We start from the raw sequence: 20,403 nt of genomic DNA on the forward strand, positions 1-20,403 counted from the left end.
CAACTCCTTGCCTGTTGTGTCCAGTGATTAATTAGGAATATTCAGTGCAGCTTTTTGCATATCTCTATTACCACTTCACACCATGGACTATCAATGCTCTCTTTACTCCTAGAAATAGAGCTTTTAGGATCCTTAAATTTAATCAGATTTGAGAGCCAATTCCAGAAACCCTAGAACCAATCCTCAAGTACATGGTTTCTTGTTTAGACTAGAAAATTTCAAGGACTACAGAAGTTCTTGTCAGAAAGTTCTTACCCCATGAAGGATGGTTAATTGGGTTCCAATGTTACAATGTCAGTGAGCAAGTTGTCAGCTTGAGCAAGGAAAGTTCTTCAGTGAAGTTTCACTCATGCACTGAAATGTATTGAGCACCTCCTTTGTGCCCCTCTCTGTGCTAGGCTGTAAGGACATGGAGTGGACAAAGCAGACAAAGGAAGAGTAGACAAAGACCCTGCCCTTATGAAATTTACCCTCTTGTGGAGAAATATTTTAATTTGGGTTTCCCTAGAAGCAGACCCTGAGACAATGATTCCAATGCAAGTAACTTATTGAGAAGTGCAGGAAATATCAGTAGGAACATGGGAAAGTAATACAGGGAGGGAACAGCAGCCCATAAAAAGAACGTTATTAGACCTATTCTCACAGGTGGCAGTGGAGTTTAACCCTGAAGGAGTTTAATCCTGAAAGGGAAATGGCAAACGGAGTAAAACACCATGCCTCAGAATCATCCTATCCAAGGGCAAAGGAAGCTGGTGTTTATAGACCAGCTCCTGAGAGTCACTTGTTGAGGATTGCTGTGGGCTGGGGAGGGGGTTGACTAATTCCCTGGCACTTCTTGCCCATCCTCAGAGCTGGTAAAGTGACCTTCTGCATTCTGAAAAATTACTCTCAGACCAGAATGTCCATGCTGACCTTTCAAAGCCAGCTGAAGCACATTAACAGGTCTGGGGACTGACAGTATCTGCTACGGAAAGACAGACAATGAAGACACAATGAATTACAAGTTAATTACAGATAGTGATAATTATAAGAAGGTAAAAATGAGGAGATTTTATTAACTATAATTGGAATTGAGAAGGAAGCCACTGACCCCTTTAGATAGAATAGCAAAGTCAGGGAAGGCTGTCTGAGCAGAGACCTGAATGGTAAGAAGAAGCCCACCATGGGATGAGTCAAGGAAAGAGAGATTTAGACCATCACTACTCGAAGTGTGGGCTGTGGCTGCTGCCAGTCCAGGAGATGCTGGTTTATCACCAGTTTGTGACAAGTTAAGTACACAAATTGAAAGAACTTTTCAATGTAACCACTTAGAGATGGTTACAGCAATTGGACATTGCCACAACCTTCAAGCCTGTGATGGCAGACTTGTCTCACTGTAGTGTAGACCAGCTGGGCATTCTCAAATGTGCATGAAAAGTCATGCACAGTAGGACAGTGTTACATATGTGACATTTTAGGGTTAGTTCGTCAACCATACTCTAAAATTATATAAATATATGAGAAAAGTAAGCATTTATTCATTTTTTAAATCTGCTAGTTTCAATTTTTAACAATTGTTCATTTTTAACAAACAATTATTTTAAAATCTAGGTTAAGAAGTAAGATTCATATTGCTGATTCTTTCAGGTTTATTGAGGTATGATTTACATTTAGTAAAATGCACCCTTTTGAGATATTTAGTTCTATGAGTTTGACAAATGAATACAGGATATGTAACCATTGCCACATTCAAGATATAGAATATTTCTGTCACTCCAAAAGTTCTATCCCGTTCATTTGTTGTCCATTCCCTCCCCCTGGAAAGCACTCATCTGATTTCTGTCTCCACTTTTTGCCAGAATGCCTTATATGTGGAATCATGCAGTATGTAACCTTTTGTGTCTGGGTTCTTTAACTTAGCATAATACACTAAAGACTCATCCATTAACTGCACATATCAGTAGCTCATTCCTTTTCATTGCTGAGTAGTATTCCATCATATAAATGTACCATAGTTTGTTTATCCATTCACCAGTTAATGAACATTGAGGTTGCTTTTAGTTTTGGGTGGTAATGAAATGAAGCCACTATAAACAATCATATACAAGTGTTTGTGTAAACATATGTTTTCATTTCTTTAAATGCCTGGGGGTTGCATTGCTGGGCTATATTTATGTTTAACTTTATAAGAAACTATAAAACTGTTTTCCAAAATGGTTGCACCATTGTGTCCTCCTTCAGCAGCAATGTATGAGAGTTCCAACATCCTCACCAGTACATGGTGCAATCTTAGTTTCTTGTTTCTCTTTAAAGCTATTCCAATTGGTGCATAGTGGTATTTCATTGCGATTTTAATTTACATTTTTCTAATGACAAATGGTGCTGAGCATTTTTTCATGTGCTTATTTACCTTTGGTATTTATTCTTTGATGAACTATTGATTCAAATCTTAGCCTTTTTTAAAAATTGGGTGCTTTTTTTTTACTATTAAGTTTTAAGGATTTTATATATTCTGGGTGCAAGTCCTTTATTGGCTTTGTGTTTTACAAATATTTTCTCCGTGTCTGTGGCTTGTCTTTTCATGACTTACCAGCATTTCTCAAAGCACAAAAGTTTGCAGCCATAGGCCGAGTGTGGTGGTTCACACCTGTAATCCCAACAGTTTGGGAGGCTGAGGCAGGCAGGTCGTTTGAGCTCAGGAGTTTGAGACCAGCATGGGCAACATGGTGAGACCCCATCTCTACTAAAAAAAAAAAAAAAAAATAGCTGGGCATGGTGGTGCACACCTGTAGTCCCAGCTACTTGGGGGTCTGGCGGAGAAGGATCACTTGAGCCTAGGAGGTCAAGGCTGCAGTGAGCCATGTTTGCGCCACTGTACTAGAGCCTGGGCACCCTATTGAGACCCTATCTCAAAAACAAAAACAAAAACAAAAAAACACTACTAAAAGTTTGCAGCCATGAAAAAGAATAAAATCATGTCCTTTGCAGCAGTATGCAGCTGGAGACTGTTATCCTAAGCAAATTAACACAGGAAGAGAAAACTACATACCACATGTTTCTGCTTTTAAGTGGGAGCTAAACATTGGGTACTCATGGACATAATGCTGGGAACAGTAGATGCTGGGGACTAATGGAGGGGATTGAGGGAGGGGAGCAAGGATTGAAAAGCTATTGGGTACTATGCTCACTACCTGGGTGACAAGATCAGTTGTACCCCAAACCTCATCATCATATAATAGTCCCGTATAATAAACCTGCACATGTACCCCCTGAATCTAAAATGAAAGTTAAGAGGAAAATATTTTAATAATGACAAAGTAAAATCACAGTGGCAACTGTGATTAAGGAACTGAATTTTTAACTTTATTTCATTTTAATTAACTTAAATTTAAATAGCCACATGTAGCTAGTGGTTATTGTATTGGACAGCACAGATTATTAATACTGAATTGCACTTTCAGTGAAAAATGTGCACAGTTTTTTGTTTGTTTGTTTGTTTGTGACAGAGTCTCACTCTGTCGCCCAAGCTGGAATGCAATGGCGCGATCTCAGCTCACTGCAACCTCTGCCTCCCAGGTTCAAGCGATTCTCCTGCCTCAGCCCCCTGAGTAGCTGGGATTACAGGCATGCTCCACCAAGCTTGGCTAATATTTGTATTTTTAGTAGAGACAGGGTTTCACCATGTTGGTCAGGCTGTTCTCGAACTCCTGACCTCATGATCTGCCTGCCTTGGCCTCTCAAAGTGCTGGGATTACAGGCATGAGCCACCACACCTGGCCCCACAGTTTTTATAATTCTTTGTGTACTATGTTTGTTCTGATTTTCTTTTCTTTTCTTTTCTGACAGAATTTTACTCTATCACCCAGGCTGGAGTGCAGTGGCGTGATCATGGCTCACTCCAGCCTCAACTTCCCAAGTTCAAGCAATCTTCACACCTCAACTTCCCCAGTAGCAGGGACTACAGGCACATGCCACCATGCCCAGCTGATTTTTAAATTTTATTTTGTAGAGACAAGGTATCACCATGTTGCCCAGGCTGTTCTCAAACTCCTGGGTTCAAGCAGTCCTCCTGCCTTGGCCTCCCAAAGTGCTCGGATTACAGGCATGAGCCACTGTGTCTGGCCCTAATTTTCTTTATGTATTTTAGAAACATGATCTCATTCTGTTGCTCAGGCTGAAGTGCAGTGGCACAGTCATAGATCACGGCAGCCTTGAACTCCTGGGCTCAAGTGATCCTGGGCCCAGCCTCCCAAAATGCTGGGATTACAGGTGCAAGTTGTCATGCCCAGCCCGATTATATTTATCGACAAGTAATATGCCTGTTGAATCTAATAATAAAAATTAGGACTTGTGTTCTGTAACTCCTACTTTTATGTTCCTATTATTAATTTTTATCATATTTTCAGAATGTATGATGCATGATGGTTTGGAAATTCAAAAACCAGATTTTTCACTACAGGCTAGCCTCAGAAGCATTGGGCTAGACAGTTGTCACAGTATGGGCAAAAGCCCTGTTTTCCTAACAGGGCTATTTCTCATTGTAAATTCACAAAGCAGCATTCTGGAAAAGAAAGTGACTGGTGGGACATGAAAGTGGAGGACTATTTTGGATAATGTGGTCAGAGAGAGCTCAGTGGTGGCACTGAGCAGGGGAAACAGCATTCCAAGGAGAGACAGAATAGCAGTCTTTAGGGCATGGAAAAGGGAACAGTGTGTTTAAGGACAGACAGTGTGGCTGGATGTTGGGAAGGGAGGGAGAGTGGTGAGGGAAGAACTGCAAAGGAAGGAAAGAGTCAGATTTTGCATGACCACAGACCTTGCCTTCTCCTCCTCTCCTGCATTGTAGATCAAAGTTAATGCACCACAGGCACTGGATAGGCATGAATAAGTGCTCTAATCAAAATGAATGTGAAGGCTCCATGCGGTGGCTCATGCCTGTAATCCTAGCACGTTAGGGGGCCAAGGTGGGTGGCTCACTTGAGCTCAGTAGTTCAAGACTAGCCTGGGTAACAAGATGAAACCCCGTCTCTACAAAAAATACAAAAATTAGCCCCGTGTGGCACGTGCCTGAAGTCCCAGCTACCTGGGAGGCTGAGGTGGGAAGACTGCTTCAAGCTGGGAGGAGGAGGTTGCAGTGAGCCGAGATCACACCACTACACTCCAGCATGGGTTCCTGTCTCAAAAAAAGAAAAAAAAAAAAGAGCACTTGAAGAAACAACCATATCTTATTGTACACTGGCCTTGGTTGTATAGAAAGAACTATCTCGGCCGGGCACAGTGGCTCACACCTGTAATCCCAGCACTTTGGGAGGCCAAGGCGGGCGGATCACCTGAGGTCTGGAGTTTGAGACCAGCCTAACCAACATGGAGAAACCCCGTCTCTACTAAAAATACAAAAAAAATTAGCCAGGCGTGGTGGCACATGCCTGTAATCCCAGCTACTCGGGAGGCGGAGGGAGGAGAATCGCTTGAACCCGGGAGGCGGAGGTTGAGGTGAGCTGAGATCGCGCCATTGCACTCCAGCCTGGGTGACAAGAGCGAAACTCTGTCTCAAAAAAAAAAAAAAAGAAAGAAAGAACTCTCTCTTATGTTTGCAGCCCAGGAAGCAAACTGAATAATAATAGTCAACTCTCACAAGAAGTTAGAGAGGTGGGATTCCCATGCCACAGGTTAAGACACTGAGGCTCAAAAATTATATTACTGTGAGGTAGATCAGCAGGACTTGTTTTCCAAGCACTGGTCAAGACCCCTGGTTGCAACCCTACTGCTCAGAGCAGGATCTGGTTGAAACAGGGTGCAGTGAAGAAGCCAGCCAAAACCAGAAGATGGTAATGAGAGCAACCTCCAGTTGTCCTCACTGCTTAGTAGCATAAAGACACTCCGACCAACACCATGACAGTTTACAAATGCTATATAAGGGCCCAGAACTTACCTTACCTGGTTCCAGAAACTCCCTGTTCCTTTTTCAGAAAGTTCTGAGCAGCCCACCTCTTAATTAGCATGTAATTAAAATCGGTCTAAATACAGCTGCCAACATCCCATACACTGCTCCTCCGGGCACAGCGCCCATGGGGTAGCCCTGATCCACAGGAGCAGTACCTCTGCTGCTGCTGTAGTGTACACCTGCTGCTTCAATAAAAGTTACTGTCTCCACCACGGGCTCACCTTTGAATTCTTTCCTGGGCAAAGCCAACAACCCTTCAGGCTAAGTCCCAATCTGGGGGCTCACCTGCACTGCATCAACTTGTCCTAATCACACACCTAACAAGAGACAAACCTAAGTTCATGCCCTTTCCATTCTCTTTGACTGCCCTTTTTCAAAATGAGCCCAAAGCAACCCTTTTCAAAACATGAAAATGTCTGTATACTTTAATTTGGTTTTGTAATCATTTTAGAGACTTTGCATTTATTTTGAGAGTTCCTCTTTTGTGTTAGTTTCCTGAAGCCATTGTAACAAATTACCACAAGTTTGGTGGCTCAAAACAACAGATATTTATTCTCTCACAGCTCTGGGGACTAGAATTTTGAACTCAAGGTGTCAACAGGGCCTCCTCCCTCTGAAGGCTCTAAGGGACAGCCTTTTCCATACCTCTTCCAGCTTCTGGTGGCTGCAAGTGTTCCTTAGCTTGTTGCTGCATCATTCCCCTCTCTGCCCCTGTGCCCACGTGGCCTCCTCCTCTTCTCTCTGCATGTCTCTTATAAGGGCATTTGTGGCTGGACACAGGGCCCACCAGTATAATGCAGGATGATTTCAACTTGAGACCCTTAACTTAATTACATCTGCAAAGACTCCTTCTCCAAATAAGGTCATATTCACAGGTTCTGAGGACTAGAATGAGGACATTCCTTTCTGTGGGCCCTTCCACAAACCATTCAGCCCTCTATCCCCTCCATGTGCTGCAGCCTGGACACTCTCCCCAGACAGCAAGCTGGGGACTCACACTGACCTCATTTGTTTATCTTCTCTCAAAGATCCCTGTCCTGTGCTTCCTGCTGTCCGAAAACTGTTCTACTTATTTTGCCCAATTTTCCAGTTGTTTAAGGAAGGAGAGTGAATCCAGTCCCTATTACTCCAGCATGGCCAGGAGCAGAAGTTGCGCCCATGAGTGTTAGCTCATTGAGTGTGGGAACATTTCCTGTCTTGCCTCTCTAGTGCCTGTAGAAATGATTGGAGCACAGTACTCCTTCCTTAACAGTTGATGAATTAATGAACAAATGAATGAAAGGGAAGTTCATCTAAACCCTTTGTTTTTCTCTTGTTTGGGACTGAATGGCAAAAAACCCTTTTACCTCCGTCAGCCAGATGAGCTTGAGCCATCTCTCCTTAGCTGAGGATCTGCTGGTGTAATTCTCAGTTTCCTCCTCAATCCACTCGCAGACCCTAAATCTGGCTCTCATGGTTAATGCAAGAAACTGGTGTTGGGAAATGTAAGAGATTTACCTAAGGAGCACATTTTGGGTAATGATTTGTAAGACATATGTTCTGCCTGTGTTTTTAAATAAAAAGAACGCAAGGGCATGTTGAGGGGAAGGGCTAATGTGGGAAAGGAGCATGAATAGTATTTTTGAGTGAGTAGCAGTATTGTCACAAAGCAGAGAGGCCCCCAATTTGTTGATGGAAAATTAATGATAGGCATTGAGAAAATAGATGAGGAGAAAAGCAAGGAGCCTGCCCATCAACGAACACAAATTATACACTAGATCAGTCCATATCAAAACAGAGGTGGCCATATACGGAGAAAAATGGTTTCTGCTTTTATTTCCACAATCACACACTAATTAAGTTAAAAAACAGTTATTACCACTATCAATAGCATTTATGAAAGCATCTACTATATGGCTGTTTGACTTATCCAAAAATCTGGTTGTGCCTAGAATATAGAACTTTGTTTGAATTTAGTATATCATATTTTTATTACAAATATAAGATAATAGATACTGGTTATTAACAAGCCAAAAATACAGAGATTGATACAGAACAAGTTAGAAATCTCCTACTCTAATCACAGTGGCCTGAGGGAACCAATATTAGCAGTTTAGTACGTATCTTTCTACATCTTTTTCAGTGTTCGTCTGAATATATAAAAATAATGTATACAGTGAGTGGTTTCTGGTTTTATTAAAACGTGATCAAATGAAATATATAACTTGTTTATTTCATTTAACAATGGATTAGTGACATGTCGCCAGATAAATACACAGATTTATTTATGTCAGATTTTTAAATCTAGAGTACGAATTTACTACCATTTACTTAGCTGCTCCCTGAATGAGGTACATTCGGGTGATTTTTCAGGTTTTACTACACGTAATGCTACAATAAACACCCTTGTGACGGCAGACTGTTTTATCACCACAGACACTCGAGCCTTGAAATGTCACCTTTCAAATGACGCCTTTCCCCATCCTCCCTGTCAGTTGGAGAACGGAGCTGAAAGGGGAGTGAAGAAGACTGCCAACATGGATAATTACTCCACACAGCACATGGCCAGCAGCCTCCTGCTACAATATTTACATCCTATTCCATTGAGATGGCACTCTCTGCTCACATGACCCAAATGCAGTTCTCACTCCGCCAAGAGCACAGCCGAATGCGAACTGCATTGGCAGCTTTGCACATGCTCTGTCTGGCCCTGTGAATCCTCACTCACCCATTCAGATTTCTGTTGGTGTAAAGCGACATTCCAGCTGCTGAAGCTCCGTGATCTGCTGTGTTTTCCCAGCCCAATTCCAAGGCAGGTGGCCCATACAATTTTACTATCTTTTTGGAGTTTGAGTAATTGTGTTTATTTATTTGGGGGTGGAGGGTGTATTGTGCCCATGTACAGCTGATGAATGAGGCCATAGAGTAACTCTTTTCCTAGCAGGTATTTACAGGAATAGCATTTACCTATTTTCATCACCTTGCCTTGACAACAACCTGCAGCTCTGATGCACATTTAATCCTGAAACAGAGGTCTTGGCAAACGATGCTGCCTCTGACTGTCGTGTTGACAGTAAGGTTTGAGATGGTGTTTTCTCCTCTCTAGAGACCTGGATGCTTTTTGCCATTCTGATGGTAAATGATGAGACAGGCTACCATGGATTTCAGCACCCCTTCTGTGTTTGATCAGCAAAGAGGTAAAATGCTGCTTTAACACATTCTTTGGTTGTTAGCATCCTTAGTCTCATGGTATGGATTTACAGTTGTAAGGAGAGAAGGAGAAGTGTGTGTGTGTGTGTGTGTGCGCGTGTGTGGGTGTGCATGAGTATTTGCTATGTAGGATGTGGAAAGAGGATTTCACCTAGAAAACAAACCTGTTCAAAATGTTCACTTCTAGTTTGATAAGCATCTGAAACAGAAAAATAAGCTTATGATTTGTTGTATAAGCTTATGATCTTGTTGAAGTATTCCTACCTTCAAATTTTAAAAACTGGATTTCAAGCACACCAACTATTTCAGATAGTGTCATCTTTATTCTGTTTTTTCCAAATCTTTTTTAAAAATTAGAGTAAGCAATGAAGAACACATCACATTTTTTTTATCATTCTATTAGCCTAGTATCTCATTGCTGTATCTTCGTAAGCATTTTTTTTATTCCTTTCAGGAATAGATGTTGCCTGTATTTATGTCGGGTTGATATGTTATCTCATCCAAGGTTGTGTAATGACATATCCCTATGCTATTATTTGCAATGCCAGGGTATATCTTCCTTACTTATGATTTCTGGAGTGGAGGTAATTTTCCACATCAAAATGTTGCTGTGAGATCAACTTATCCTTATAATATCACGTATTTGGCCATGTGGTCTATGTGTATACATTTTGCATATGCAATGTGTTTATATACATCTTCGTGTAATACTTATGTGTAATAGTAAATCTTTTTTTAGTATAAACATGAAATTTCCATTTTATAAACATAATAAATATTTTTTAGAATCTTTTCTTGAATATCTAATATTTAAACCACTTTCTACAGTCTCTGAATATTCTTCAGGATCCTAAGTTCCTTTGGTGATTTTATCTGTTTTGGCTACAACATGAAATGGTGGTTTGAAAAAGCCTCATTAAGAAAATGTACTGCTTCATTCTTTTTCCCTTTTCCTGCTCTAGGCCATAGCATGTTTATTACCCCTCAAGCTACGTCTGGCTTCGTGGGTGAATTATTCTAGCCCAGTGGGTTTCTCCAAAAATAAATTTATATTTAGATTCCTGAGTTAGCTAATTTATATATGTATATAGTGTGTTCTCCAGGTCTTAGCTCATTTGGAATAGTGTGTGTGTGTGTGTGTGTGTGTGTGTGTGTGTGTGTGTGTGTGTGCGCCTTCAGAACGTGCCGGCTCATACCGTGTTTGGATCTGAACAGCATAGAGAAAGGGGTTGTCACAGCTGTGCCCACCACCATCCTTTCCTCCTGGTACATTTTATATCACTGATGGCAGTCAGTAAAAGTGAAAATCTGCTAAGAACCAAAGAGCTCACACTGGCTAAAAAATGACGTTGCTGAGCCACGAAACATACAATGGGTTTATTTTTGAAGACTAATTGGAGGGAGCTGGGACTGACTGAAGAAGAACTAGCTCTTCGTAATGAATTTACATGTTCCAGTGCTGTACCTTCTAACAGGATTGAGCCCCAAACATAGTTAAGATACAGAATTACAAGACTGATTTTCTTTTAACACCTTTCATGTGAGCAATTCACAGCAATTCCTCCACCTGGGCCGGATTCTCTCCCATGGAAGTTAACCCCCTCCCTGCCATCTTTATCTCTATTTCTCAATCCTTTCTCTCTTTCTAGAGGTTTTATCATATGGTGGAAAGAGCATGGGATTTTAAATCTTATAGACGTAGATCAGAATGGCAGATCATCTACTTCTTAGCTGTGTGACCTTGGCAAGTTACCTAACCTCTCTGGGCCTTAGTTTCCCCAGGAATACAATGAAGGAAATGATGCTTACCTAGCAGGGTTGTTGTGAGGATCTAAAATAACATATAAAAAGCACCTGTTAGCAATGCCTGATATTCAATAAGTATTTTCCCATTTTGACTGCAGCTGTTATTATTATTGCTGTTGTTATTATCACCTTGGACTGGGAGTTTCTGAAGTGCAAAAGACTACTCATCTCTCTACCTTCAGCCTGAATGTAGCAGTCCTCAGATCAAATGAGGGCTTAGTGCTGGATGACTAAATTACATTAATTATTTTTTTCAGAACCCTAGGATACCATTTATAGCAAGACCTAGAATAATAATTAACTAAGCCATAACTGAATAGTTTTATTACCCCATTAATCCTTCCTCTTTCTTAAAAGCATGAAAGACCATGAGGGTTGAGACCATTATACAGATTTTAAATATTATATTGTTGGACAAACCAAAGGGAGGTGACTTTCTCGGGAAAAGTTGAGCATGGGGCTTTAGTTGAGGGTTTTTCATGAATCGTTACTGTCTGGATAAGTGAACCCTAGCAGTACTGTCTTTACATGCAGATGGGGACAGAAGACATTGCAGCTGGAAGAACCTTAGCAATCAAGTAACCTGTTGGTTCTCACATTGGCTGTACTTAAGAATCATCTGGGCCGGGCGCAAGGCTCACGCCTGTAATCCCAGCACTTTGGAAGGCTGAGGTGGGCAGATCACAAGGTCAAGAGATCAAGACCATCCTGGCCAACAGGGTGAAACCCCGTCTCTACTGAAAATACAAAAATTAGCTGGGCATGCTGACACAGGCCTGTAGTCCCAGCTACTCGGGAGGCTGAGGCAGGAAATCGCTTGAACCTGGGAGGTGGAGGTTGCAGTGAGCTGAGATCAGGCCACTGCACTCCAGCCTGGCGACAGAGCAAGACTCTGTCTCAAAAAAAAGAGAAAAGAATCATCTGAAGAAATTCTGAAAATGCTGATGCTTGCATCCCACCCAGGGAGATTCCAGTTTAACTGCAGTGGTTGGCCCAACCAACACTCCTTGGGAAGTTCTCATGGACAGCAAAGATGCAGAACCAGTCATCCAACCTACCCCTCTTCCACATTTCAGATGCGGGAACTAAAGCACAGAGAGGTTCAAAGTTGGGTCCTTCCTAATAATAATAACAACACCCCACTAAATAGCAACAGAGGGGACTGAGGCCCAGGTGTTCTCCATCCATACAACAGGGCAATAGGAAGCTTCCTGCACATGGCCAATCCCTGGCCTAGCACTGACTCTGGCTCATGGTTGCCCAGAGAATGGTGGAAGAATATGATGCAGAAGGACCTTCAGGACTCCAACGAGGTGGGTTTGGTAAGCCTGAATCCCTCCACATGCATTTTCCTATATTTCTCTTTAGCTAGAGGCAACGAGGCATGCCAGGGTCTTGGTGACAGATGGTCATTTGCTCAAGTCCTGTCTCTGCCCTCTTCCTAGTTACATGAACTTGCACAAACTAGTTGATCTCCACTGGCTTCTGTCTCCTTGACTGTAAATGTGGATAATACTATATTACATATTCACAGAGCTGCTGAAGGCCTAACAATCAGATCATTTGACTGGCCAGGGGCATGGTCTCTGGCTGGCTTTGCAAAACTGTGAGGGAGGAAGCCTGGGTCTTCAGAACTCTCAACTCTCTTTTGTGCTTTCAGCTTTCACCATAGCAACATCTCTTCTGGTGCCACGTGTTCTTTCCGGCTGTGTTCCCTCTCAAAGCCCACACACGCAGGAAGCGACCTGTAGTAAAGCCATTTACTACAGAACACAGAGGTTCCTGCTAAAGTCTACATATTATGTAACTGAAGATACTTGCGTTGTAAGCTTTGTCACGACTTGTGGAAACAAAAGTTTTGCTGCGCCTGAAAGAATCCCAAACCTGAGAGAGAAAACAGGAGAAAAAAAAAAAAAAACAGGCGAGGGGTCGGAGGGAGGTGGGGGGACGGGTAGCCTCAGGGCCTCACCCACTCCTCTGTGTTGTTGGGGGTGAGGAGGGCCTGGCCGTGCCGGGGTGAGGAGGGCCTGGCCGTGCCAGGGTCTCTGAGGAAATATGCCTGACGAGGCTGAGCGGTGTGTTTGCACGCACCTGTGTGGGCTGTGGTCCACCCTCTTGCACAGGTCGTTTCTCTTGTCGAGTTGCTGGAAAAAGAAAGGAAGGGCTTTGTCTTCTAGCCCAGATTAATACAGTGTGTGATAGTCTCTGCGCTGCTGTAACCAATTATCACAAGCTGGGTAGCTTAAAACAACAGAAATTTATCCTCTCACAGTTCTGGTGCCCAAAAGTCTGAAATCAAGATGTCAGCAGCAGGCCGGACGCAGTGGCTCATGCCTGTAATCCCAGCAGTTTGGGAAGCCAAGGCGGGCAGATCACCTAGGATCAAGAGTTTGAGACCAGCCTGGCCAACATGGTGAAACCCTGTCTCTAGTAAAAATAAAAAATTAGCTGGATGTGGTGTCATGCGCCTGTAGTCCCAGCTACTTGGGAGGCTGAGGCACAAGAATTGCTTGAACTCAGGAGGCGGAGGTTGCAGTGAGCCAAGATCGCGCCACTGCACTCCAGCCTGGGTGACAGAGTAAGACTCCACCTTAAAAAAAAAAAAAAAAAAAAAAGTCAGCTGGGGGCCTTCTCCTAGAACCTTTAGGAAAGAATCTTCCCTGGTCCTTCCAGCCTTGGCTGCTGTGGCCTCATCACTCTGGTCTCTGCCACCATCTTCGCTTGGCCTCGTCTGTGTGCATCACTCCTCTGTGTACCTGTCTCAAAGTTCCTCTGCCTCTCCTTTTGAGGATGCATGTGATTGCATTTAGGGACCACCCAGATAATCCAGGATAAACTCCTCCTCTCAAAGTCCTTGGCTTAGTCACATCCTTTCAGATATAAGGTCATAGTCACTCTCTTGCCATGTAAGGGAATAGCCACAGGTTCCAGGATTAGAGGTTAGAACATATCTTTAGGGCCACAATTCAACCCATTGCAGGGAGTGAGAAGAGGTCAGATCCCAGAAAGCACGCAACACTGTGACTCGGTTTTTGGTAAAATGCATTCTCATTTAAGCTAGAAGAAAAATTGGCAAGTAAGAGGTGGGGGAAGCGGGGGAGCATCTGTTTGGTGCAGACTCTGTGCAGGGCTTTACATGGATACATATTGACAAGAGGGAATGTTTATGGAACATTTAGCAGAGCCAGGCTCTGTCCTAACGACTGCACACAGACTAGCTCATATAATCCTCATATCAGCTTCAGATATGACCCCCTTTTATCGAAGAGGAAATTCAAAAAGGTTATGACCTACCCAGTGTTATCACAAAGTAAAACAGCAAAGCTAGGATTCCAAGCTAAATCTGTTTCACTTCAAAACCAGTGTTCTTTCTACTGCAGAATGTCTTTTCCTTGGCCAGCAATAAGGTTTAATAAAAAAAAAGACATCAATGAAAAATCAAATTAATGAAACATTTATTTTCACAATCAAGCTCTTATTCCGTTGTGCTGTGGATTTTTAAAGTTCCCACACACAGATGTGCAGGGGTTTTTTTGTTTGTTTTTTGCTTTCTTTTATACTTTAAGTTCTAGGGTACATATGCACAGTGTGCAGGTTTGTTACATATGTATACATGTGCCATATTGGTATGCTGCACCCATTAACTCGTCATTTACATTAGGTATATCTCCTAATGCTATCCCTCCCCCATCCCCCCACCCCACAACAGGCCCCGGTGTGTGGTGTTCCCCACCCTGTGTCCAAGTGTTCTCACTGTTCAATTCCCACCTATGAGTGAGAACATGCGGTGTTTGGTTTTCTGTCCTTGCGATAGTTTGCTCAGAATGATGGCTTCCAGCTTCATCCATGTCCTTACAAAGGACATGAACTCATCCTTTTTATGGCTGCATAGTATTCCATGGTGTATATGTGCCACATTTTCTTAATCCAGTCTATCATTGATGGACATTTGGGTTGGTTCCAAGTCTTTGCTATTGTGAATAGTGCCGCAATAAACATACGTGTGCATGTGTCTTTATAGCAGCATGATTTATAATCCTTTGGGTATATACCCAGTAATGGGATGGCTGGGTCAAATGGTATTTCTAGTTCTAGATCCTTGACAAATCACCACACTGTCTTCCACAATGGTTGAACTAGTTTACAGTCCCACCAACAGTGTAAAAGTGTTCCTGTTTCTCCACATCCTCTCCAGCACCTGTTGTTTCCTGACTTTTTAATGATCGCCATTATAACTGGTATGAGATGGTATCTCATTGTGGTTTTGATTTGCATTTCTCTGATGGCCAGTGATGATGAGCATTTTTCATGTGTCTGTTGGCTGCATAAATGTCTTCTTTTGAGAAGTGTCTGTTCACACCCTTCACCCACTTTTTGATGGGGTTGTTTGATTTTTTCTTGTAAATTTGTTTAAGTTCTTTGTAGATTCTGGATATTAGCCCTTCGTCAGATGAGTAGATTGCAAAAATTTTCTCCCATTCTGCAGGTTGCCTGTTCACTCTGATGGTAGTTTTTTTTGCTGTGCAGAAGAAGCTCTTTAGTTTAATTAGATCCCATTTGTCAATTTTGGCTTTTGTTGCCATTGCTTTTGGTGTTTTAGACGTGAAGTCCTTGCCCATGCCTATGTCCTGAATGGTATTGCCTAGGTTTTCTTCTAGGGTTTTTATGGTTTTAGGTCTGATATTTAAGTCTTTAATCCATCTTGAATTAATTTTTGTATAAGGTGTAAGGAAGGGATCCAGTTTCAGCTTTCTACATATGGCTAGCCAGTTTTCCCAGCACCATTTAATAAATAGGGAATCCTTTCCTCATTTCTTGTTTTTGTCAGGTTTGTCAAAGATCAGATGGTTGTAGATGTGTGGTATTATTTCTGAGGGCTCTGTTCTGTTCCATTGGTCTATATCTCTGTTTTGGTACCAGTACCACGCTGTTTTGGTTACCGTAGCCTTGTAGTATAGATTGAAGTCAGGTAGCGTGATGCCTCTAGCTTTGTTCTTTTGGCTCAGGATTGTCTTGGCAATGTGGGCTCTTTTTTGGTTTCATATGAACTTTAAAGTAGTTTTTTCCAATTCTGTGAAAAAAGTCATTGGTAGCTTGATGGAGATGGCATTGAATCTATAAATTACCTTGGGCAGTATGGCCATTTTCATATTTATTCTTCCTATCCATTAGCATGGAATGTTCTTCCATTTGTTTGTGTCCTCTTTTATTTCGTTGAGCAGTGGTTTGTAATTCTCCTTGAAGAGGTTCTTCACATCCCTTGTAAGTTGGTTTCCTATGTATTTTGTTCTCTTTGAAGCAATTGCGAATGGGAGTTCACTCATGATTTGGCTCTCTGTTTGTCTGTTATTGGTGTATAGGAATGCTTGTGATTTTTGCACATTGATTTTGTATCCTGAGACTTTGCTGAAGTTGCTTATCAGCTTAAGGAGATTTGGGGCTGAGACGATGGGGTTTTCTAAATATACAATCATGTCATCTGCAAACAGAGACAATTTGACTTCCTGTTTTCCTAATTGAATACTCTTTATTTATTTCTCCTGCCTGATTGCCCTGGCCGAAACTTCCAACACTATGTTGAATAGGAGTGGTGAGAGAAGGCATCCCTGTCTTGTGCCAGTTTTCAAAGGGAATGCTTCCAGTTTTTGTCCATTCAGTATGATATTTGCTATGGGTTTATCATAAATAGCTCTTATTATTTTGAGATACGTCCCATCAATACCTAATTTATTGAGAGGTTTTAGCATGAAGGGCTGTTGAATTTTGTCAAAAGCCTTTTCTGCATCTATTGAGATAATCATGTGGTTTTTGTCTTTGGTTCTGTTTATATGATGGATTATGTTTATTGATTTGCGTATGTTGAACCAGCCTTGCATCCCAGGGATGAAGCCAACTTGATCCTGGTGGATAAGCTTTTTGATGTGCTGCTGGGTTCGGTTTGCCAGTATTTTATTGAGGATTTTTGGGTCAATATTCATCAGGGATATTGGTCTAAAATTCTCTTTTTTTGCTGTGTCTCTGCCAGGCTTTGGTATCAGGATAATGCTGGCCTCATAAAATGAGTTAGGGAGGATTCCCTCTTTTTCTATTGATTGAAATAGTTTCAGAAGGAATGGTACCAGCTCCTCTTTGTACCTCTGGTAGAATTCGGCTGTGAATCCATCTGGTCCTGGACTTTTTTTGGTTGGTAGGCTTTTAATTATTGCCTCAACTTCAGAGCCTGTTACTGGTCTATTCAAGGATTCAACTTCTTCCTGGTTTAGTCTTGGGAGGGTGTATGTGTCCAGGAATTTATCCGTTTCTTCTAGATTTTCTAGTTTATTTGCGTAGAGGTGTTTATTGTATTCTCTGATGGTAGTTTGTATCTCTGTGGGATCAGTGGTGATATCCCCTTTACCATTTTTTATTGCATCTGTTTGATTCTTCTCTCTTTTCTTCTTTATTAGTCTTGCTAGCGGTCTATCAATTTTGTTAATCTTTTCAAAAAAGCGGCTCCTGGATTCATTGATGTTTTGAAGGGTTTTTTGTGTCTCTAACTCCTTCAGTTCTGCTCTAATCTTAGGTATTTCTTGCCTTCTGCTGGCTTTTGAATGTGTTTGCTCTTGCTTCTCTAGTTCTTTTAGTTGTGATTTTAGGGTGTCAATTTTAGATCTTTCCTGCTTTCTGTTGTGGGCATTTAGTGCTATGAATTTCCCTCTATGCACTGCCTTAAATGTGTCCCAGAGATTCTGGTATGTTGTGTCTTTGTTCTCATCGGTTTCAAAGAACATCTTTGTTTCTGCCTTCATTTCATTATGTACCCAGTAGTCATTCAGGGGCAGGTTGTTCAGTTTCCATGTTGTTGAGCAGTTTTGAGTGAGTTTCTTAATCCTGAGTTCTAGTTTGATTGCACTGTGGTCTGAGAGACAATTTGTTATAATTTCTGTTCTTTTACATTTGTTGAGGAGTGCTTTACTTCCAACTATGTGGTCAATTTTGGAATAAGTGCAGTGTGGTGCTGAGAAGAATATATATTCTGTTGATTTGGGGTGGAGAGTTCTGTAGATGTCTATTAGGTCCGCTTGGTGCACAGCTGAGTTCAATTCCTGGATATCCTTGTAAACTTTCTGTCTCATGGATCTGTCTAATGTTGACAGTGGGGTGTTAAAGTCTCCCATTCTTATTGTGTGGGAGTCTAAGTCTCTTTGTAGTTCTCTAAGGACTTGCTTTATGAATCTAGGTGCTCCTGTATTGGGTGCATATATATTTAGGATAGCTCTTCTTGTTGAATTGATCCCTTTATCATTATGTAGTGGCCTTCTTTGTCTCTTCTGATCTTTGTTGGTTTAAAGTCTGTTTTATCAGAGACTAGGATTGCAACCCTGCCTTTTTTTGTTTTCCATTTGCTTGGTAGATCTTCCTTTGAGCCTATGTGTGTCTCTGCATGTGAGATGGGTCTCCTGAATACAGCACACTGATGGGTCTTGACTCTTTATCCAATTTGGCAGTCTGTGTATTTTAATTGGAGCATTTAGCCCATTTACATTTAAGGTTAATATTGTTATGTGTGAATTTGATCCTGTCATTATGATGTTAGCTGGTTATTTTGCTCATTAGTTGATGCAGTTTCTTCCTAGCATCAATGGTCTTTGCAATTTGTCATGTTTTTGCGGTGGCTGATACCAGTTGTTCCTTTCCATGTTTAGCGCTTCCTTCAGGAGCTCTTGTAGGGCAGGCCTGGTGGTGACAAAATCTCTCAGCATTTGCTTGTCTGTAAAGGATTTTATTTCTCCTTCACTTATGAAGCTTAGTTTGGCTGGATATGAAATTCTGGGTTGAAAATTCTTTTCTTTAAGAATGTTGAATATTGGCCCTCACTCTCTTCTGGCTTGTAGAGTTTCTGCCAAGAGATCAGCTGTTGGTCTGATGGGCTTCCCTTTGTGGGTAACCTGACCTTTCTCTCTGGCTGCCCTTAGCATTTTTTCCTTCATTTCAACTTTGGTGAATCTGACAATTACGTGTCTTGGAGTTGCTCTTCTTGAGGAGTAGCTTTATGGCGTTCCCTGTATTTCCTGAATTTGAATGTTGGCCTGCCTTCCTAGGTTGGGGGCGTTCTCCTGGATAATATCCTGCAGAGTGTTTTCCAACTTGGTTCCATTCTCCCTGTCACTTTCAGGTACACCAGTCAGACGTAGATTTGGTCTTTTCACATAGTCCCATATTTCTCGGAGGCTTTGTTCATTTCTTTTTACTCTTTTTTCTCTAAACTTCTCTTCTGGCTTCATTTCATTCATCTGATCTTCAATCACTGATACCCTTTCTTCCAGTTGATCGAATTCAGCTACTGAAGCTCGTGCATGTGTCACGTAGTTCTCGTGCCTTGGTTTTCAGCTCCATCAAGTCATTTAAGGTCTTCTCTACGCTGTTTATTCTAGTTAGCCATTCGTCCAATCTTTTTTCAAGGTTTTTAGCTTCTTTGTGATGGGTTCGAACATCCTCCTTTAGCTCAGAGAAGTTTGTTATTACTGATCTTCTGAAGCCTTTTTCTCTCAACTCATCAAAGTCATTCTCCATCCAGCTTTGTTCCATTGCTGGCGAGGAGCTGCATTCCTTTGGTGGAGAAGAGGCCCTCTGATTTTTAGAATTTTCAGCTTTTCTGCTCTGGTTTCTCCCAATCTTTGTGGTTTTATCTACCTTTGGTCTTTGATGATGGTGACATACAAATGGGGTTTTGGTGTGGATGTCCTTTCTGTTTCTTAGTTTTCCTTCTAATAGTCATGACCCTCAGCTGCAGGTCTGTTGGAGTTTGCTGGAGGTCCACTCCAGACCCTGTTTGCCTGGGTATCACCAGCGGAGGCTGCAGAACCGCAAATATTGCAGAACGACAAATGTTGCTTCCTGATCCTTCCTCTGGAATCTTAGTCTCAGAGAGGCACCTGGCTATATGAGGTGTCAGTCAGCCCCTACTGCGAGGTGCCTCCCAGTTAGGCTACTCGGGTGTCAGGGACCCACTTGAGGAGGCAGTCTATCTGTTCTCAGATCTCAAACTCCGTACTGGGAGAACCACTACTCTCTTCAAAGCTGTCAGACAAGGGCGTTTAAGTCTGCAGAAGTTTCTGCTGCCTTTTGTTCAGCTATGCCCTGCCCCCAGAGGTGGAGTCTACAGAGGCAGGCAGGCCTCCTTGAACTGCGGTGGGCTCCACCCAGTTCGAACTTCCTGGCTGCTTTGTTTACCTACTCAAGCCTCAGCAATGGCATATGCCCTTCCCCCAGCCTTGATGCTGCCTTGCAGTTTGATCTCAGACTGCTGTGCTAGCAGTGAGCAAGGCTCCGTGGGCATGGGACCCTCCGAGCTATGCGGGGGATATAATCTCCTGGCGTGCCATTTGCTAAGATGGTTGGAAAAGCGCAGTATTAGGGTGGGAGTAACCCAATTTTCTAGGTGCCATCTGTCACTGCTTCCCTTGGCTAGGAAAAGGAACTCCCCCACCCCTTGCACTTCCCGC

The sequence above is a fragment of the Gorilla gorilla genome, chromosome 19 (genome assembly GCF_029281585.2).
Source record: "Gorilla gorilla gorilla isolate KB3781 chromosome 19, NHGRI_mGorGor1-v2.1_pri, whole genome shotgun sequence".
Lineage (NCBI taxonomy): Eukaryota > Metazoa > Chordata > Mammalia > Primates > Hominidae > Gorilla > Gorilla gorilla.